The following is an 18862-nucleotide window of genomic DNA, read 5'->3' on the forward strand; positions in this document are numbered from 1 at the left end:
ACCACCCACACGTTGTGCAAATGAAAAAAAAACAAGACGTCACAGAAGCACGCAATAAAAAAGCAAAAAGAACGGTGCCATCAGCACTCGGTGTTCCCAGGTGGTCTCCCTCCCAAGTACTGACCGAGCCCAATGCTGCTTAGCTTCGGGGATCGGACGAGAACCGGCGTATTCAGCATGGTATGGCCGATGGCGAGAATGTGCTGTTTACGACTGCACCTGTATCGTGCTGCTATGTTGTGCAGTCGCCGAATGTATTGCTACAGCATACAGCCCGTACGCGGCAGTCTTTCCGTGAACAATACACGCACGCGTCGTGTACGTTGATCACTCCGTTTGTGGTTGTTCGCTGCATGCGTGCGTGCTAGTGCTCACAAAAACAAGAGGGCGAGCGCCACATTTTGCGCGCGTTGCAGCCCACAAGGTGCCACTTTATTGATGCGTTGTCATTGAGCTGTATGTGGGTGTGATAAGTAAGCGGTTAGAAGCTTGTGCGACTAAATTTTGCATCATTACGTATACCGCTTACCACCGTCATCATTCCGCGTACAATATCGTGTAGTGGCCTGAATATTGTTGGTGTTACACTTCGGCGTTGGCTCTACCAGCAGGCTCCAGTTGAACGTAAGTTACAGTAAATGCAAACACCCACACGTTGTGCAAATGAAAAAAAGAAAAAAACGAGACGTCACAGAAGCACGCAATAAAAAAGCAAAAAGAACGGTGCCATCAGCACTCGGTGTTCCCAGGTGGTCTCCCTCCCAAGTACTGACCGAGCCCAATGCTGCTTAGCTTCGGGGATCGGACGAGAACCGGCGTATTCAGCGTGGTATGGCCGATGGCGAGAATGTGCTGTTTACGACTGCACCTGTATCGTGCTGCTATGTTGTGCAGTCGCCGAATGTAGTGCTACAGCATACAGCACGTACGCGGCAGTCTTTCCGTGAACAATACACGCACGCGTCGTGTACGTTGATCACTCCGTTTGTGGTTGTTCGCTGCATGCGTGCGTGCTAGTGCTCACAAAAACAAGAGGGCGAGCGCCACATTTTGCGCGCGTTGCAGCCCACAAGGTGCCGCTTTATTGATGCGTTGTCATTGAGCTGTATGCGGGTGTGATAAGTAAGCGGTTAGAAGCTTGTGCGACTAAATTTTCGATCATTACGTATACCGCTTACCACCGTCATCATTCCGCGTACTGTAGTGGCCTGAATATTGTTGGTGTTACACTTCGGCGTTGGCTCTACCAGCAAGCTCCAGTTGAACGTAAGTTACAGTAAATGCAACCACCCACACGTTGTGCATATGAAAAAAAAAACAAGACGTCACAGAAGCACGCAATAAAAAAGCAAAAAGAACGGTGCCATCAGCACTCGGTGTTCCCAGGTGGTCTCCCTCCCAAGTACTGACCGAGCCCAATGCTGCTTAGCTTCGGGGATCGGACGAGAACCGGCGTATTCAGCATGGTACGGCAGATGGCGAGAATGTGGTGTTTACGACTGCACCTGTATCGTGCTGCTATGTTGTGCAGTCGCCGAATGTATTGCTACAGCATAGAGCACGTACGCGGCAGTCTTTCCGTGAACAATACACGCACGCGTCGTGTACGTTGATCACTCCGTTTGTGGTTGTTCGCTGCATGCGTGCGTGCTAGTGCTCACAAAAACAAGAGGGCGAGCGCCACATTTTGCGCGCGTTGCAGCCCACAAGGTGCCACTTTATTGATGCGTTGTCATTGAGCTGTATGCGGGTGTGATAAGTAAGCGGTTAGAGGCTTGTGCGACTAAATTTTGCATCATTACGTATACCGCTTACCACCGTCATCATTCCGCGTACTGTAGTGGCCTGAATATTGTTGGTGTTACACTTCGGCGTTGGCTCTACCAGCAGGCTCCAGTTGAACGTAAGTTACAGTAAATGCAACCACCCACACGTTGTGCAAATGAAAAAAAAAACAAGACGTCACAGAAGCACGCAATAAAAAAGCAAAAAGAACGGTGCCATCAGCACTCGGTGTTCCCAGGTGGTCTCCCTCCCAAGTACTGACCGAGCCCAATGCTGCTTAGCTTCGGGGATCGGACGAGAACCGGCGTATTCAGCATGGTATGGCCGATGGCGAGAATGTGCTGTTTACGACTGCACCTGTATCGTGCTGCTATGTTGTGCAGTCGCCGAATGTATTGCTACAGCATACAGCACGTACGCGGCAGTCTTTCCGTGAACAATACACGCGCGCGTCGTGTACGTTGATCACTCCGTTTGTGGTTGTTCGCTGCATGCGTGCGTGCTAGTGCTCACAAAAACAAGAGGGCGAGCGCCACATTTTGCGCGCGTTGCAGCCCACTAGGTGCCACTTTATTGATGCGTTGTCATTGAGCTGTATGCGGGTGTGATAAGTAAGCGGTTAGAAGCTTGTGCGACTAAATTTTGCATCATTACGTATACCGCTTACCACCGTCATCATTCCGCGTACAATATCGTGTAGTGGCCTGAATATTGTTGGTGTTACACTTCGGCGTTGGCTCTACCAGCAGGCTCCAGTTGAACGTAAGTTACAGTAAATGCAAACACCCACACGTTGTGCAAATGAAAAAAAGAAAAAAACGAGACGTCACAGAAGCACGCAATAAAAAAGCAAAAAGAACGGTGCCATCAGCACTCGGTGTTCCCAGGTGGTCTCCCTCCCAAGTACTGACCGAGCCCAATGCTGCTTAGCTTCGGGGATCGGACGAGAACCGGCGTATTCAGCGTGGTATGGCCGATGGCGAGAATGTGCTGTTTACGACTGCACCTGTATCGTGCTGCTATGTTGTGCAGTCGCCGAATGTATTGCTACAGCATACAGCACGTACGCGGCAGTCTTTCCGTGAACAATACACGCATGCGTCGTGTACTTCGATCACTCCGTTTGTGGTTGTTCGCTGCATGCGCGCGTGCTAGTGCTCACAAAAACACGAGGGCGAGCGCCACATTTTGCGCGCGTTGCAGCCCACAAGGTGCCACTTTATTGATGCGTTGTCATTGAGCTGTATGCGGGTGTGATAAGTAAGCGGTTAGAAGCTTGTGCGACTAAATTTTGCATCATTACGTATACCGCTTACCACCGTCATCATTCCGCGTACTGTAGCGGCCTGAATATTGTTGGTGTTACACTTCGGCGTTGGCTCTACCAGCAGGCTCCAGTTGAACGTAAGTTACAGTAAATTCAACCACCCACACGTTGTGCAAATGAAAAAAAAAACAAGACGTCACAGAAGCACGCAATAAAAAAGCAAAAAGAACGGTGCCATCAGCACTCGGTGTTCCCAGGTGGTCTCCCTCCCAAGTACTGACCGAGCCCAATGCTGCTTAGCTTCGGGGATCGGACGAGAACCGGCGTATTCAGCATGGTATGGCCGATGGCGAGAATGTGGTGATTACGACTGCACCTGTATCGTGCTGCTATGTTGTGCAGTCGCCGAATGTATTGCTACAGCATAGAGCACGTACGCGGCAGTCTTTCCGTGAACAATACACGCACGCGTCGTGTACGTTGATCACTCCGTTTGTGGTTGTTCGCTGCATGCGTGCGTGCTAGTGCTCACAAAAACAAGAGGGCGAGCGCCACATTTTGCGCGCGTTGCAGCCCACAAGGTGCCACTTTATTGATGCGTTGTCATTGAGCTGTATGCGGCTGTGATAAGTAAGCGGTTAGAGGCTTGTGCGACTAAATTTTGCATCATTACGTATACCGCTTACCACCGTCATCATTCCGCGTACTGTAGTGGCCTGAATATTGTTGGTGTTACACTTCGGCGTTGGCTCTACCAGCAGGCTCCAGTTGAACGTAAGTTACAGTAAATGCAACCACCCACACGTTGTGCAAATGAAAAAAAAAACAAGACGTCACAGAAGCACGCAATAAAAAAGCAAAAAGAACGGTGCCATCAGCACTCGGTGTTCCCAGGTGGTCTCCCTCCCAAGTACTGACCGAGCCCAATGCTGCTTAGCTTCGGGGATCGGACGAGAACCGGCGTATTCAGCATGGTATGGCCGATGGCGAGAATGTGCTGTTTACGACTGCACCTGTATCGTGCTGCTATGTTGTGCAGTCGCCGAATGTATTGCTACAGCATACAGCACGTACGCGGCAGTCTTTCCGTGAACAATACACGCGCGCGTCGTGTACGTTGATCACTCCGTTTGTGGTTGTTCGCTGCATGCGTGCGTGCTAGTGCTCACAAAAACAAGAGGGCGAGCGCCACATTTTGCGCGCGTTGCAGCCCACTAGGTGCCACTTTATTGATGCGTTGTCATTGAGCTGTATGCGGGTGTGATAAGTAAGCGGTTAGAAGCTTGTGCGACTAAATTTTGCATCATTACGTATACCGCTTACCACCGTCATCATTCCGCGTACAATATCGTGTAGTGGCCTGAATATTGTTGGTGTTACACTTCGGCGTTGGCTCTACCAGCAGGCTCCAGTTGAACGTAAGTTACAGTAAATGCAAACACCCACACGTTGTGCAAATGAAAAAAAGAAAAAAACGAGACGTCACAGAAGCACGCAATAAAAAAGCAAAAAGAACGGTGCCATCAGCACTCGGTGTTCCCAGGTGGTCTCCCTCCCAAGTACTGACCGAGCCCAATGCTGCTTAGCTTCGGGGATCGGACGAGAACCGGCGTATTCAGCGTGGTATGGCCGATGGCGAGAATGTGCTGTTTACGACTGCACCTGTATCGTGCTGCTATGTTGTGCAGTCGCCGAATGTATTGCTACAGCATACAGCACGTACGCGGCAGTCTTTCCGTGAACAATACACGCATGCGTCGTGTACGTCGATCACTCCGTTTGTGGTTGTTCGCTGCATGCGCGCGTGCTAGTGCTCACAAAAACACGAGGGCGAGCGCCACATTTTGCGCGCGTTGCAGCCCACAAGGTGCCACTTTATTGATGCGTTGTCATTGAGCTGTATGCGGGTGTGATAAGTAAGCGGTTAGAAGCTTGTGCGACTAAATTTTGCATCATTACGTATACCGCTTACCACCGTCATCATTCCGCGTACTGTAGCGGCCTGAATATTGTTGGTGTTACACTTCGGCGTTGGCTCTACCAGCAGGCTCCAGTTGAACGTAAGTTACAGTAAATTCAACCACCCACACGTTGTGCAAATGAAAAAAAAAACAAGACGTCACAGAAGCACGCAATAAAAAAGCAAAAAGAACGGTGCCATCAGCACTCGGTGTTCCCAGGTGGTCTCCCTCCCAAGTACTGACCGAGCCCAATGCTGCTTAGCTTCGGGGATCGGACGAGAACCGGCGTATTCAGCATGGTATGGCCGATGGCGAGAATGTGGTGATTACGACTGCACCTGTATCGTGCTGCTATGTTGTGCAGTCGCCGAATGTATTGCTACAGCATAGAGCACGTACGCGGCAGTCTTTCCGTGAACAATACACGCACGCGTCGTGTACGTTGATCACTCCGTTTGTGGTTGTTCGCTGCATGCGTGCGTGCTAGTGCTCACAAAAACAAGAGGGCGAGCGCCACATTTTGCGCGCGTTGCAGCCCACAAGGTGCCACTTTATTGATGCGTTGTCATTGAGCTGTATGTGGGTGTGATAAGTAAGCTGTTAGAAGCTTGTGCGACTAAATTTTGCATCATTACGTATACCGCTTACCACCGTCATCATTCCGCGTACAATATCGTGTAGTGGCCTGTATATTGTTGGTGTTAAACTTCGGCGTTGGCTCTACCAGCAGGCTCCAGTTGAACGTAAGTTACAGTAAATGCAACCACCCACACGTTGTGCAAATGAAAAAAAAAAACAAGACGTCACAGAAGCACGCAATAAAAAAGCAAAAAGAACGGTGCCATCAGCACTCGGTGTTCCCAGGTGGTCTCCCTCCCAAGTACTGACCGAGCCCAATGCTGCTTAGCTTCGGGGATCGGACGAGAACCGGCGTAGTCAGCATGGTATGGCCGATGGCGAGAATGTGCTGTTTACGACTGCACCTGTATCGTGCTGCTATGTTGTGCAGTCGCCGAATGTATTGCTACAGCATACAGCACGTACGCGGCAGTCTTTCCGTGAACAATACACGCACGCATCGTGTACGTTGATCACTCCGTTTGTGGTTGTTCGCTGCATGCGTGCGTGATAGTGCTCACAAATACAAGAGGGCGAGCGCCACATTTTGCGCGCGTTGCAGCCCACAAGGTGCCACTTTATTGATGCGTTGTCATTGAGCTGTATGCGGGTGTGATAAGTAAGCGGTTAAAAGCTTCTGCGACTAAATTTTGCATCATTACGTATACCGCTTACCACCGTCAACTTTCCGCGTACAATATCGTGTAGTGGCCTGAATATTGTTGGTGTTACACTTCGGCGTTGGCTCTACCAGCAGGCTCCAGTTGAACGTAAGTTACAGTAAATGCAAACACCCACACGTTGTGCAAATGAAAAAAAGAAAAAACAAGACGTCACAGAAGCACGCAATAAAAAAGCAAAAAGAACGGTGCCATCAGCACTCGGTGTTCCCAGGTGGTCTCCCTCCCAAGTACTGACCGAGCCCAATGCTGCTTAGCTTCGGGGATTGGACGAGAACCGGCGTATTCAGCATGGTATGGCCGATGGCGAGAATGTGCTGTTTACGACTGCACGTGTATCGTGCTGCTATGTTGTGCAGTCGCCGAATGTATTGCTACAGCATACAGCACGTACGCGGCAGTCTTTCCGTGAACAATACACGCACGCGTCGTGTACGTTGATCACTCCGTTTGTGGTTGTTCGCTGCATGCGTGCGTGCTAGTGCTCACAAAAACAAGAGGGCGAGCGCCACATTTTGCGCGCGTTGCAGCCCACAAGGTGCCACTTTATTGATGCGTTGTCATTGAGCTGTATGCGGGTGTGATAAGTAAGCGGTTAGAAGCTTGTGCGACTAAATTTTCGATCATTACGTATACCGCTTACCACCGTCATTATTCCGCGTACTGTAGTGGCCTGAATATTGTTGGTGTTACACTTCGGCGTTGGCTCTACCAGCAGGCTCCAGTTGAACGTAAGTTACAGTAAATGCAACCACCCACACGTTGTGCAAATGAAAAAAAAAAAGACGTCACAGAAGCACGCAATAAAAAAGCAAAAAGAACGGTGCCATCAGCACTCGGTGTTCCCAGGTGGTCTCCCTCCCAAGTACTGACCGAGCCCAATGCTGCTTAGCTTCGGGGATCGGACGAGAACCGGCGTATTCAGCATGGTATGGCCGATGGCGAGAATGTGCTGTTTACGACTGCACCTGTATCGTGCTGCTATGTTGTGCAGTCGCCGAATGTATTGCTACAGCATAGAGCACGTACGCGGCAGTCTTTCCGTGAACAATACACGCACGCGTCGTGTACGTTGATCACTCCGTTTGTGGTTGTTCGCTGCATGCGTGCGTGCTAGTGCTCACAAAAACAAGAGGGCGAGCGCCACATTTTGCGCGCGTTGCAGCCCACAAGGTGCCACTTTATTGATGCGTTGTCATTGAGCTGTATGTGGGTGTGATAAGTAAGCGGTTAGAAGCTTGTGCGACTAAATTTTGCATCATTACGTATACCGCTTACCACCGTCATCATTCCGCGTACAATATCGTGTAGTGGCCCGAATATTGTTGGTGTTACACTTCGGCGTTGGCTCTACCAGCAGGCTCCAGTTGAACGTAAGTTACAGTAAATGCAACCACCCACACGTTGTGCAAATGAAAAAAAAAAGAACAAGACGTCACAGAAGCACGCAATAAAAAAGGAAAAAGAACGGTGCCATCAGCACTCGGTGTTCCCAGGTGATCTCCCTCCCAAGTACTGACCGAGCCCAATGCTGCTTAGCTTCGGGGATCGGACGAGAACCGGCGTATTCAGCATGGTATGGCCGATGGCGAGAATGTGCTGTTTACGACTGCACCTGTATCGTGCTGCTATGTTGTGCAGTCGCCGAATGTATTGCTACAACATACAGCACGTACGCGGCAGTCTTTCCGTGAACAATACACGCATGCGTCGTGTACGTCGATCACTCCGTTTGTGGTTGTTCGCTGCATGCGCGCGTGCTAGTGCTCACAAAAACAAGAGGGCGAGCGCCACATTTTGCGCGCGTTGCAGCCCACAAGGTGCCACTTTATTGATGCGTTGTCATTGAGCTGTATGCGGGTGTGATAAGTAAGCGGTTAGAAGCTTGTGCGACTAAATTTTGCATCATTACGTATACCGCTTACCACCGTCATCATTCCGCGTACTGTAGTGGCCTGAATATTGTTGGTGTTACACTTCGGCGTTGGCTCTACCAGCAGGCTCCAGTTGAACGTAAGTTACAGTAAATGCAACCACCCACACGTTGTGCAAATGAAAAAAAAAACAAGACGTCACAGAAGCACGCAATAAAAAAGCAAAAAGAACGGTGCCATCAGCACTCGGTGTTCCCAGGTGGTTTCCCTCCCAAGTACTGACCGAGCCCAATGCTGCTTAGCTTCGGGGATCGGACGAGAACCGGCGTATTCAGCATGGTATGGCCGATGGCGAGAATGTGGTGTTTACGACTGCACCTGTATCGTGCTGCTATGTTGTGCAGTCGCCGAATGTATTGCTACAGCATAGAGCACGTACGCGGCAGTGTTTCCGTGAACAATACACGCACGCGTCGTGTACGTTGATCACTCCGTTTGTGGTTGTTCGCTGCATGCGTGCGTGCTAGTGCTCACAAAAACAAGAGGGCGAGCGCCACATTTTGCGCGCGTTGCAGCCCACAAGGTGCCACTTTATTGATGCGTTGTCATTGAGCTGTATGTGGGTGTGATAAGTAAGCTGTTAGAAGCTTGTGCGACTAAATTTTGCATCATTACGTATACCGCTTACCACCGTCATCATTCCGCGTACAATATCGTGTAGTGGCCTGAATATTGTTGGTGTTACACTTCGGCGTTGGCTCTACCAGCAGGCTCCAGTTGAACGTAAGTTACAGTAAATGCAACCACCCACACGTTGTGCAAATGAAAAAAAAAACAAGACGTCACAGAAGCACGCAATAAAAAAGCAAAAAGAACGGTGCCATCAGCACTCGGTGTTCCCAGGTGGTCTCCCTCCCAAGTACTGACCGAGCCCAATGCTGCTTAGCTTCGGGGATCGGACGAGAACCGGCGTAGTCAGCATGGTATGGCCGATGGCGAGAATGTGCTGTTTACGACTGCACCTGTATCGTGCTGCTATGTTGTGCAGTCGCCGAATGTATTGCTACAGCATACAGCACGTACGCGGCAGTCTTTCCGTGAACAATACACGCACGAATCGTGTACGTTGATCACTCCGTTTGTGGTTGTTCGCTGCATGCGTGCGTGATAGTGCTCACAAAAACAAGAGGGCGAGCGCCACATTTTGCGCGCGTTGCAGCCCACAAGGTGCCACTTTATTGATGCGTTGTCATTGAGCTGTATGCGGGTGTGATAAGTAAGCGGTTAGAAGCTTCTGCGACTAAATTTTGCATCATTACGTATACCGCTTACCACCGTCAACTTTCCGCGTACAATATCGTGTAGTGGCCTGAATATTGTTGGTGTTACACTTCGGCGTTGGCTCTACCAGCAGGCTCCAGTTGAACGTAAGTTACAGTAAATGCAAACACCCACACGTTGTGCAAATGAAAAAAAGAAAAAACAAGACGTCACAGAAGCACGCAATAAAAAAAGCAAAAAGAACGGTGCCATCAGCACTCGGTGTTCCCAGGTGGTCTCCCTCCCAAGTACTGACCGAGCCCAATGCTGCTTAGCTTCGGGGATTGGACGAGAACCGGCGTATTCAGCATGGTATGGCCGATGGCGAGAATGTGCTGTTTACGACTGCACGTGTATCGTGCTGCTATGTTGTGCAGTCGCCGAATGTATTGCTACAGCATACAGCACGTACGCGGCAGTCTTTCCGTGAACAATACACGCACGCGTCGTGTACGTTGATCACTCCGTTTGTGGTTGTTCGCTGCATGCGTGCGTGCTAGTGCTCACAAAAACAAGAGGGCGAGCGCCACATTTTGCGCGCGTTGCAGCCCACAAGGTGCCACTTTATTGATGCGTTGTCATTGAGCTGTATGCGGGTGTGATAAGTAAGCGGTTAGAAGCTTGTGCGACTAAATTTTGCATCATTACGTATACCGCTTACCACCGTCATCATTCCGGGCACTGTAGTGGCCTGAATATTGTTGGTGTTACACTTCGGCGTTGGCTCTACCAACAGGCTCCAGTTGAACGTAAGTTACAGTAAATGCAACCACCCACACGTTGTGCAAATGAAAAAAAAAACAAGACGTCACAGAAGCACGCAATAAAAAAGCAAAAAGAACGGTGCCATCAGCACTCGGTGTTCCCAGGTGGTCTCCCTCCCAAGTACTGACCGAGCCCAATGCTGCTTAGCTTCGGGGATCGGACGAGAACCGGCGTATTCAGCATGGTATGGCCGATGGCGAGAATGTGCTGTTTACGACTGCACCTGTATCGTGCTGCTATGTTGTGCAGTCGCCGAATGTATTGCTACAGCATACAGCCCGTACGCGGCAGTCTTTCCGTGAACAATACACGCACGCGTCGTGTACGTTGATCACTCCGTTTGTGGTTGTTCGCTGCATGCGTGCGTGCTAGTGCTCACAAAAACAAGAGGGCGAGCGCCACATTTTGCGCGCGTTGCAGCCCACAAGGTGCCACTTTATTGATGCGTTGTCATTGAGCTGTATGCGGGTGTGATAAGTAAGCGGTTAGAAGCTTGTGCGACTAAATTTTCGATCATTACGTATACCGCTTACCACCGTCATCATTCCGCGTACTGTAGTGGCCTGAATATTGTTGGTGTTACACTTCGGCGTTGGCTCTACCAGCAGGCTCCAGTTGAACGTAAGTTACAGTAAATGCAACCACCCACACGTTGTGCAAATGAAAAAAAAACAAGACGTCACAGAAGCACGCAATAAAAAAGCAAAAAGAACGGTGCCATCAGCACTCGGTGTTCCCAGGTGGTCTCCCTCCCAAGTACTGACCGAGCCCAATGCTGCTTAGCTTCGGGGATCGGACGAGAACCGGCGTATTCAGCATGGTATGGCCGATGGCGAGAATGTGCTGTTTACGACTGCACCTGTATCGTGCTGCTATGTTGTGCAGTCGCCGAATGTATTGCTACAGCATACAGCCCGTACGCGGCAGTCTTTCCGTGAACAATACACGCACGCGTCGTGTACGTTGATCACTCCGTTTGTGGTTGTTCGCTGCATGCGTGCGTGCTAGTGCTCACAAAAACAAGAGGGCGAGCGCCACATTTTGCGCGCGTTGCAGCCCACAAGGTGCCACTTTATTGATGCGTTGTCATTGAGCTGTATGTGGGTGTGATAAGTAAGCGGTTAGAAGCTTGTGCGACTAAATTTTGCATCATTACGTATACCGCTTACCACCGTCATCATTCCGCGTACAATATCGTGTAGTGGCCTGAATATTGTTGGTGTTACACTTCGGCGTTGGCTCTACCAGCAGGCTCCAGTTGAACGTAAGTTACAGTAAATGCAACCACCCACACGTTGTGCAAATGAAAAAAAAAAAAAACAAGACGTCACAGAAGCACGCAATAAAAAAGGAAAAAGAACGGTGCCATCAGCACTCGGTGTTCCCAGGTGATCTCCCTCCCAAGTACTGACCGAGCCCAATGCTGCTTAGCTTCGGGGATCGGACGAGAACCGCCGTATTCAGCATGGTATGGCCGATGGCGAGAATGTGCTGTTTACGACTGCACCTGTATCGTGCTGCTATGTTGTGCAGTCGCCGAATGTATTGCTACAGCATACAGCACGTACGCGGCAGTCTTTCCGTGAACAATACACGCATGCGTCGTGTACGTCGATCACTCCGTTTGTGGTTGTTCGCTGCATGCGCGCGTGCTAGTGCTCACAAAAACAAGAGGGCGAGCGCCACATTTTGCGCGCGTTGCAGCCCACAAGGTGCCACTTTATTGATGCGTTGTCATTGAGCTGTATGCGGGTGTGATAAGTAAGCGGTTAGAAGCTTGTGCGACTAAATTTTGCATCATTACGTATACCGCTTACCACCGTCATCATTCCGCGTACAATATCGTGTAGTGGCCTGAATATTGTTGGTGTTACACTTCGGCGTTGGCTCTACCCCAGGTGAAAATTTCCAACTGGGAATGCAACTGGTTCCAGTTCAACTGGCTTATGGAACAATTCCCAGTTGGTCCCCATTGCAACTGGTCCCAGTTGATCCCCATTGCAACTGGTCCCAGTTGGTCCCCATTGCAACTGGTCCCAGTTGGTCCCCATTGCAACTGGTCCCAGTTGGTTCCCATTGCAGCTGGTCCCAGTTGGTCCACATTGGAACAGGTTCCAGTTCCTATTGCAACTGGCATCGATTGTGCAACAGGGATAGTGAGCCATGGCCAGCAGGAACCACTGGTAAACGTTTACATACAAATGGGATTCAAGCTGGCCATAGCTTGTATGCTTTTTGTGGTTGCCATTGCGTGTCGCAAAGAACCAGCCGGTTCAGTGAACTTCATGCAGCCGAAGCAGCTTCGCGTTGAAATCTGACATTTATTGGAACACTTGAGCTTCTGTTTAGCGATGAAACGTCTTGAATGCTCCCTTGATGACCTTGCACACGTTTACACATTTCGTAACTCTTGTACATCACCATCTGAAAGAAATATTTATATGCATTCAGTAAAAAGGCCACCACTTCATACAAGCAATTCTACTTATACATCATACAGACATGTGTATCAGTAGTGTATGCGCTTCTGTTACACGTTAGGCAGAGCTACAGGTGCGCGCCAGTATACGCTTAATACTTCTATGTGCTATTCAAAGCACAAGTCTTGCACGACACTGGTTCGTATTGACACGTGAACTTTTCTCGGTAACTGCACTCACCCACTGGCCACTTAAGTTTATCGCTCTGCGCAAGACGCAACTGCATGGCTGTAACTTACTCGAATGTTATCGTTGATTCTATTTGTTGTGTACATATGTTATCGCCTAACCTAGAGTAATCAGATTGTATGCGCGACACGAATTGTGTAGTACTTTATGGAAGTAATGCGGGCACCATCGTTTACGCCGGAACCTTCGGCAAGTTACGTGAAAAAAAAAACCCCGACGCGTTTGACTCGCAGATAATGGGACTCAAAAATAAGCACCAAGCTCGCAAGCATTGATGTGTACAAACGTCACGTAGTAGAACACTCGAGTCAACAACAATGTGCTGCAGTATTGCCACCTTTGTGATAAAGAACCACTTGCACTCGGAACATAAATAAGTTCAATATATAATTACCTCCAAATGGCAGAATCAAGAGCAGGGAAAAGTGCGCCCGTCAATCCACACACGATGGGTCCACAAAGCCGCGTAGTCGGTGTTAAAAACAGGTGCCATCCGTTGGCCTGTAATCATGCCGTCTTCCAAAGGTGAAAATGTCCAACACTAATACTACTTAAATGAGGTTACGCAGGCAATGACACCACAGGTTCCTCTAGAAAAATCTTCACAACCGCGCACGCCTCGCTCCATGCCTCGCTCGAATAGCTTGCTGTTAATATGGCTGCCGAACCAGCACGTTTCCACAGTTTCGTACTTGTGATGAAATTTCTCGCTAATAATAAATATTACGCTATATATGTGAGATAACAATATTATTTCACTTTTATTTGACATAATTTAAATTTATTTCTATATTATTATTATTTGAGCCAGAGAGGTTTCAGCCGATCATGAGAAGATACGCAACTAATGTTTTTTTTCTTCAAAATGGCGGTTGTTGTGGTCATGGTAGAGCACGGTCGGTGTAAGCATCATAATATTCTTTCACCGTGTGGAAGAGTGTACTAGACTAGCCATGGACGCGTAGTAAGTGTGCGTTGTGTAGCTCTATGCTCTGCGGAGCATTTTCTTTTCCTTTTTTTTTCTTGTTTTTTGTCGTAGGGAAGTAATCGCCGTGCTGCAAACACCAGTTGTTTCCACCAAATGCCATACAGCCCACTAGCGCTTAGCTAGGCAACGATGTCAGTGGCACAAAGTTGGTGCAACATTACCATAACACCGCGGTGTCGGTCAGGCACGCAGCGGTAACGTCATGAGACGAACCAATGCCTCATTCCAGACAACAAAAGATTAGGGCCAACATTCACAAATTTAGTGCGCTGAAACTAAAGCATGCATACGTGTCAAGGCAATGTGCTCCACATTTACGCAACAGGATCCTGCATGATTCAGTAATCCATATAAATAAATATTGTGTCGGAAAAAACCCATCTCTGATGTCGCACTCGTTGCAGCATTATATCGCTTAACTCAACTTTTTTACGTTAACAGTTGTACGAGTACAGATCCCAACTACTACCAGTTGCTACTATACAACTGGTCAAAGTTCCAGTTGGAATCCAAATGGAACCACTTGCTTCCAGTACAGCTGGTTCAGGTTCCAGTTGGATCCCAACTGGGACCATTTGCTTCCAGTACAACTGGAGATGGTTCCAGTGGCGTTCCAGTTGCATCCCAACTGGGACCATTTGCTTCCAGTACAACTGGAGATGGTTCCAGTTGGATCCCAACTGGAACCAGTTGCATCCCAGTTGGTTACTAACTGGCACCAGTTGACCTGTAACTGGGACCAGTTGGTTTCCTACTGGAACCAGTTGGTCCCAGTCAATACCAGTTGGAACCAGTTGGATTCCAGTTGAATATTTTCACCTGGGTAAGAACACTCGGCACCACCTGGCATCGCTGCGGTGAACCTTGTGCATGGCCTCCGAAATGCGTGGCATGCCATTGCCTACGAACGCCGAGAAACGCGTAATGCAGCAACCAGGATCTTCTCTCGTGCTTCTTTCTGGACACGATGTGCCATCTAGTGGCACTGCCGAAGTCCACATGTGGCCTCCGGGAAAAGAAGTGTGACGCGCCAGTGCCTGCGAACATTGAGAATTTTTCCTTTGCATGCGGCCGACCCAGCAGCTCGTACTCAGTGACCAAAGTTGGCAAGAAGAGCGGCACGTACCAACTCCAATCGTGGCTTGCTCGCTAGAGCGTTGGCGTGAAAGACACGCCATGAAAAGTGGCACATACCCAGTGCATTTGTGGTGCAGCCTGATAAAGTGTCGGGTTGCTGTCCTTGAGGAACCCTTGTGATGCAGGTTCGGTTCCCTTGAGCATCACAGAAATTTAAGAGATATTTTTGTCATTGTAGAGTGGCACATACCCAGTGACCCAAGTTGGCATCAAAGAGGTTCACTGAGCAGCCGTACCCACCCAGTCCTGCATCTACAGTGAGCCATGTCACCATGAAAGAGGTTCGTTGAAGAGCGGCAAGCATGTAAACACTGGCACACACTGATCCAAGTGGGTCAGACAGTTGGCTCCTAAACCTTTCCACAGCACAGCAGCCCAATGCACTACCATTTCGACCATGGCCTACCCAGTGACCGAGGTAGGTGGGAAAACGGTTACATACAAACGTACATACATAAACACCTAGTCCCTGAAAACTGTGTGAAATACACTAAGTATGCTAACGCAATAATAGGGGCCCTTATGCAACAGACACTGGTGAACAACAGCAGCCCCATAGATATATGGGCCAGAGCTGAGAACATTTGTTGGTAGCATGTGGGGATTGAGGTATGCCACGGGACCATTGCGCGGCCATTCACCTGTTGTGTCCTCCACTCACGACGGTCATTGGCGGTGGCCCCCCATTCGTGATGGTTTGCAGTGGGGGTGCTCTTGTCGCGGCTGCTGTCGGGAGCACGGGTCACTTACCTCCGGAACAGCACCGGGCACGTACATGCTTTCCTCTCGTCTGCTGACACCTTTATGTCTAGGACCTCAGCTCGTGCACGGTGTCTTTGCCTGTTAGGCGGGCACGTACTTTGTACCGTTGTCAGATGGGAAGAGTACTTTGTGCTGATCCTTTCGTGATGCTAAGCTGAAGAGTGGTGCCTAGTGCTAGTGCAAGGTCGTACCTCACCGAGCTGCACTCATTGAAAGCCTAAACCAAAGGAGGTTGACAGAGCTCTTGCGAGTTGGCCCAGTGGTTATCGTGAAAGCAAGTAGCATAGCCACCAGAACTTTTCTTAGCGGCATGTCCCAGTGGGAGCCTTTGCTCTCACAGCCATGTTCTATAAGTGTTCCTCTCTGTATTTTCACCCTTGGCAAGGGAGCCCCATCGTTGCCGTGCCGCGGGACCAGGATTTTGTGCAGTGTTGGGTGCCGCGGGAGACAACAAGCAGTTTCCGCCAACTCAGGGAACTACTGTGTTCTCTTGTGTGTATATCGCTCGGTAGCCCCTTTGTGGCCTGAGTGAGCCTGCAGCGGGGTGCTAGAGGTGAAGGCTGACGCGGCCCTGTGGCTCGCTAAGCTCTAACTCGCGGTGGTCGGTACTCCTGTGAGACCCTATGACCCCACAAGCTCTCAACACAATTCTTCACCCATTCACATGCATCACTCATAGCGCTGCCCACGCAATGTACTGGATAGCATTTCTGATTCACCTGCACAACATCGTACAGACTGACAGTCTTACGACTATAGGTCAGACACTGAGGATACAATTGGCAAATAATAGGGGACCCATGCAAAAGAGGCTGGTGAACAACAACGGCCCCAAAGAAATATGGTCCAGAGCTGAGAACGGTTGATGGTAGCTCTCAATACTGACACATCTACTTATTTATCCTTTTCTTGGGGACTGCATTTCACCCACTAACAACTTAACGTTATTGCACAGTGCAAGACACGCCTGCATGATTTAGAACTTACACGAATTCTATTCTAGTCTGTTCCGACATGCTGACCCGAGAATGCCTGAGGAGAATAAAGTTTGCCTACTCATGTGTGGTGTGAAGCAAGAACCTATAGCTGGAATGATACAAAACCCACTGAAGGCTATCGGAAAGTTTCTTTACGAGGCCACCAACATCGAGACAACCCTGGAAATGCGGAAATGACAATTCAACCACCGCATGATCTCAACAAACTACGCTGAAGTTCAATCACTAGGCACCTACGACGTGCACGAAACCATCAAAGCGGCCATGCGAGAGGAGCTTCAGATGTTGTTCCCTTCATAACAGCCTCAAGTGGCTTCAATTGCTGACATCGTATGCGAGGAGATCCAACACAGAGTGTCTTCAAGACCTAGCAACAGTAAAGCACTGAGCTTCTCAGAGGACCCAGATGCCAAGCAATGACACTCTTGTGTGCTAGATGTCCATATGTTACTATGCCGCATTATTTCCCAGAGCACACATGGAGCAAGTTTTCAGCATTACTGCTGATGTCTTAATACCAAAAACTAGGGAATATGACTGGTGAAATTTTTTTAATGGTTGTTAGTAAAGGTAACCAATGTGTCAAGGGCTGCAGAGAACATATTAAATGTGCCAGGCCAGCTTGTTCTGAATACGGTATCTGTGCAATGTTATCAATGTTCAGGAAAGTAGCCTCCAAATAGTTGGTTAATTTTGAGTAATTCCTCAATTACTTTCATAGGACAGTAATTGGCAACTGTAATCAATTACATACATTGTTGTGTGAGGTAATTGTAATTGGTACCCGCCGTGGCGGCTTAGCGGCTATGGTGTCGCACTGCTAAGCACGAGGTCACGGGACCAAATCCCGGTCGCGGTGGCTGCATTTTGATGGGGCAAAATGCAAAAATGCCCGTGTCCTGTGCATTGGAGCATGTTAAAAAATCCCCAGGAGGTAAAAGTTAATCCGGAGTCCCCCACCACAGCGTGCCTCATAATCAGCTCATGGTTTCGGCACATGAAACCCCAGAATTCAATTATTTGTAATTGGTTACATTTTTTTCTGTAACATGTACAAGCCTGTACACAAGCCTGCGACTTAAAGGCATACTGAAACACTTTTTGAAGATAATAAGAAAACTTTGTCGATCTTGTAGCGAGGCTCCTGAGTTACACTTGAGCCAAATATTGCATTGCATGCAGAAGGGAAGTTGCAATCTCGTGTCAAAAATAGTAAAAAATAGCTTGCTCTTGCTTCCGCAACGTCGTCGTGCACTGTCATCGCAAGCAGCTGCACCCACAACAGCTATTGGCTGATTTCGTTATAGCGAGAACATTCTCAGTAATACAACTGTTGCTTATTTGAATTAAATAAAAATATATATGTCTGCAATCTCAAAAAGACAGAAAAGCCAGTTTGTCTCTGCACAGTCAATCTACAAATGACAGTTGAATCTTTCTGTGTCTGCTGCATGTGGCATTTGAGATGAAAAGTTTAGCATGGATACTGCAGTCGCCATGAGCCGTCTCGCCACCGCGACATTCAACCTTTGGGCGGGGCATTGCACTCTTGCACCATCTTGCTGTCTCCCTCGTGTAGCTTCCAGCATGCTAGCGTAAATGAAAGGATAGAGCAAGCCGCTCATCGCTCAGATAACCATGTCTAAATTCAGTTGTGCTTGAAGGATACGAAAAGCTTTTGCGGCAGGAGATTCACGAGGTCACGTAATTTAATAATAGTGTCATTCTATGATTTGTTAGAAAAGCGTTTCAGGGCCTCTTATAACACGGTAAGGCACCTGATCTGTGGAGAATGCTGTCAAGATACAAACCAATTATTATTACATTGCATGCAGCGGGAAACCTGGAAACACATGTAATCGCTTGCTCTGTCCTGCAGTTTTGTAAGCGCCCTGCTGTTTCTATTCCATTGATGTATTGACAATCTTCCCTTACATGAATCTTCTGTTGCCGTGTGGCCTCCTGCAGAACTGATTTGCCATACTGTACGTGCCTGTACTCAAGTTGTTGATTAATTAGGCCTTGCTCTGTAATTTGC

The 18862-nt window shown here is 48.9% G+C and overlaps 15 non-coding genes and 4 pseudogenes across 15 annotated transcripts; all 19 read right to left on the reverse strand.

The window, feature by feature from the left end:
• Positions 1 to 75: 75 nt before the first annotated feature.
• LOC142591829 (5S ribosomal RNA) lies at positions 76 to 194 on the reverse strand. Its single transcript, XR_012830556.1, has one exon. It is a non-coding gene; the product is annotated as a 5S ribosomal RNA (ribosomal RNA).
• Positions 195 to 724: 530 nt separating this feature from the next.
• Positions 725 to 843, reverse strand: LOC142591951 (5S ribosomal RNA). The gene has a single exon (XR_012830672.1). It is a non-coding gene; the product is annotated as a 5S ribosomal RNA (ribosomal RNA).
• A 518-nt stretch (positions 844 to 1361) lies between these two features.
• LOC142592074 (5S ribosomal RNA) lies at positions 1362 to 1480 on the reverse strand (annotated as a pseudogene).
• Positions 1481 to 1998: 518 nt separating this feature from the next.
• LOC142591831 (5S ribosomal RNA) lies at positions 1999 to 2117 on the reverse strand. The gene has a single exon (XR_012830558.1). It is a non-coding gene; the product is annotated as a 5S ribosomal RNA (ribosomal RNA).
• Positions 2118 to 2647: 530 nt separating this feature from the next.
• LOC142591952 (5S ribosomal RNA) lies at positions 2648 to 2766 on the reverse strand. Its single transcript, XR_012830673.1, has one exon. It is a non-coding gene; the product is annotated as a 5S ribosomal RNA (ribosomal RNA).
• Positions 2767 to 3284: 518 nt separating this feature from the next.
• Positions 3285 to 3403, reverse strand: LOC142591832 (5S ribosomal RNA). The gene has a single exon (XR_012830559.1). It is a non-coding gene; the product is annotated as a 5S ribosomal RNA (ribosomal RNA).
• A 518-nt stretch (positions 3404 to 3921) lies between these two features.
• Positions 3922 to 4040, reverse strand: LOC142591834 (5S ribosomal RNA). The gene has a single exon (XR_012830560.1). It is a non-coding gene; the product is annotated as a 5S ribosomal RNA (ribosomal RNA).
• Positions 4041 to 4570: 530 nt separating this feature from the next.
• LOC142591953 (5S ribosomal RNA) lies at positions 4571 to 4689 on the reverse strand. Its single transcript, XR_012830674.1, has one exon. It is a non-coding gene; the product is annotated as a 5S ribosomal RNA (ribosomal RNA).
• Positions 4690 to 5207: 518 nt separating this feature from the next.
• On the reverse strand, positions 5208 to 5326 carry LOC142591835 (5S ribosomal RNA). Its single transcript, XR_012830561.1, has one exon. It is a non-coding gene; the product is annotated as a 5S ribosomal RNA (ribosomal RNA).
• Positions 5327 to 5852: 526 nt separating this feature from the next.
• Positions 5853 to 5971, reverse strand: LOC142591890 (5S ribosomal RNA). The gene has a single exon (XR_012830614.1). It is a non-coding gene; the product is annotated as a 5S ribosomal RNA (ribosomal RNA).
• Positions 5972 to 6500: 529 nt separating this feature from the next.
• Positions 6501 to 6619, reverse strand: LOC142592012 (5S ribosomal RNA; annotated as a pseudogene).
• A 516-nt stretch (positions 6620 to 7135) lies between these two features.
• Positions 7136 to 7254, reverse strand: LOC142591836 (5S ribosomal RNA). Its single transcript, XR_012830562.1, has one exon. It is a non-coding gene; the product is annotated as a 5S ribosomal RNA (ribosomal RNA).
• Positions 7255 to 7782: 528 nt separating this feature from the next.
• On the reverse strand, positions 7783 to 7901 carry LOC142591934 (5S ribosomal RNA). Its single transcript, XR_012830655.1, has one exon. It is a non-coding gene; the product is annotated as a 5S ribosomal RNA (ribosomal RNA).
• A 518-nt stretch (positions 7902 to 8419) lies between these two features.
• Positions 8420 to 8538, reverse strand: LOC142591883 (5S ribosomal RNA). The gene has a single exon (XR_012830607.1). It is a non-coding gene; the product is annotated as a 5S ribosomal RNA (ribosomal RNA).
• A 525-nt stretch (positions 8539 to 9063) lies between these two features.
• On the reverse strand, positions 9064 to 9182 carry LOC142591892 (5S ribosomal RNA). The gene has a single exon (XR_012830615.1). It is a non-coding gene; the product is annotated as a 5S ribosomal RNA (ribosomal RNA).
• A 530-nt stretch (positions 9183 to 9712) lies between these two features.
• Positions 9713 to 9831, reverse strand: LOC142592013 (5S ribosomal RNA; annotated as a pseudogene).
• A 518-nt stretch (positions 9832 to 10349) lies between these two features.
• LOC142591837 (5S ribosomal RNA) lies at positions 10350 to 10468 on the reverse strand. The gene has a single exon (XR_012830563.1). It is a non-coding gene; the product is annotated as a 5S ribosomal RNA (ribosomal RNA).
• Positions 10469 to 10985: 517 nt separating this feature from the next.
• Positions 10986 to 11104, reverse strand: LOC142591838 (5S ribosomal RNA). Its single transcript, XR_012830564.1, has one exon. It is a non-coding gene; the product is annotated as a 5S ribosomal RNA (ribosomal RNA).
• A 529-nt stretch (positions 11105 to 11633) lies between these two features.
• Positions 11634 to 11752, reverse strand: LOC142592119 (5S ribosomal RNA; annotated as a pseudogene).
• Positions 11753 to 18862: the final 7110 nt, after the last annotated feature.

Source organism: Dermacentor variabilis, chromosome 8 (assembly GCF_050947875.1).
Source record: "Dermacentor variabilis isolate Ectoservices chromosome 8, ASM5094787v1, whole genome shotgun sequence".
NCBI lineage: Eukaryota > Metazoa > Arthropoda > Arachnida > Ixodida > Ixodidae > Dermacentor > Dermacentor variabilis.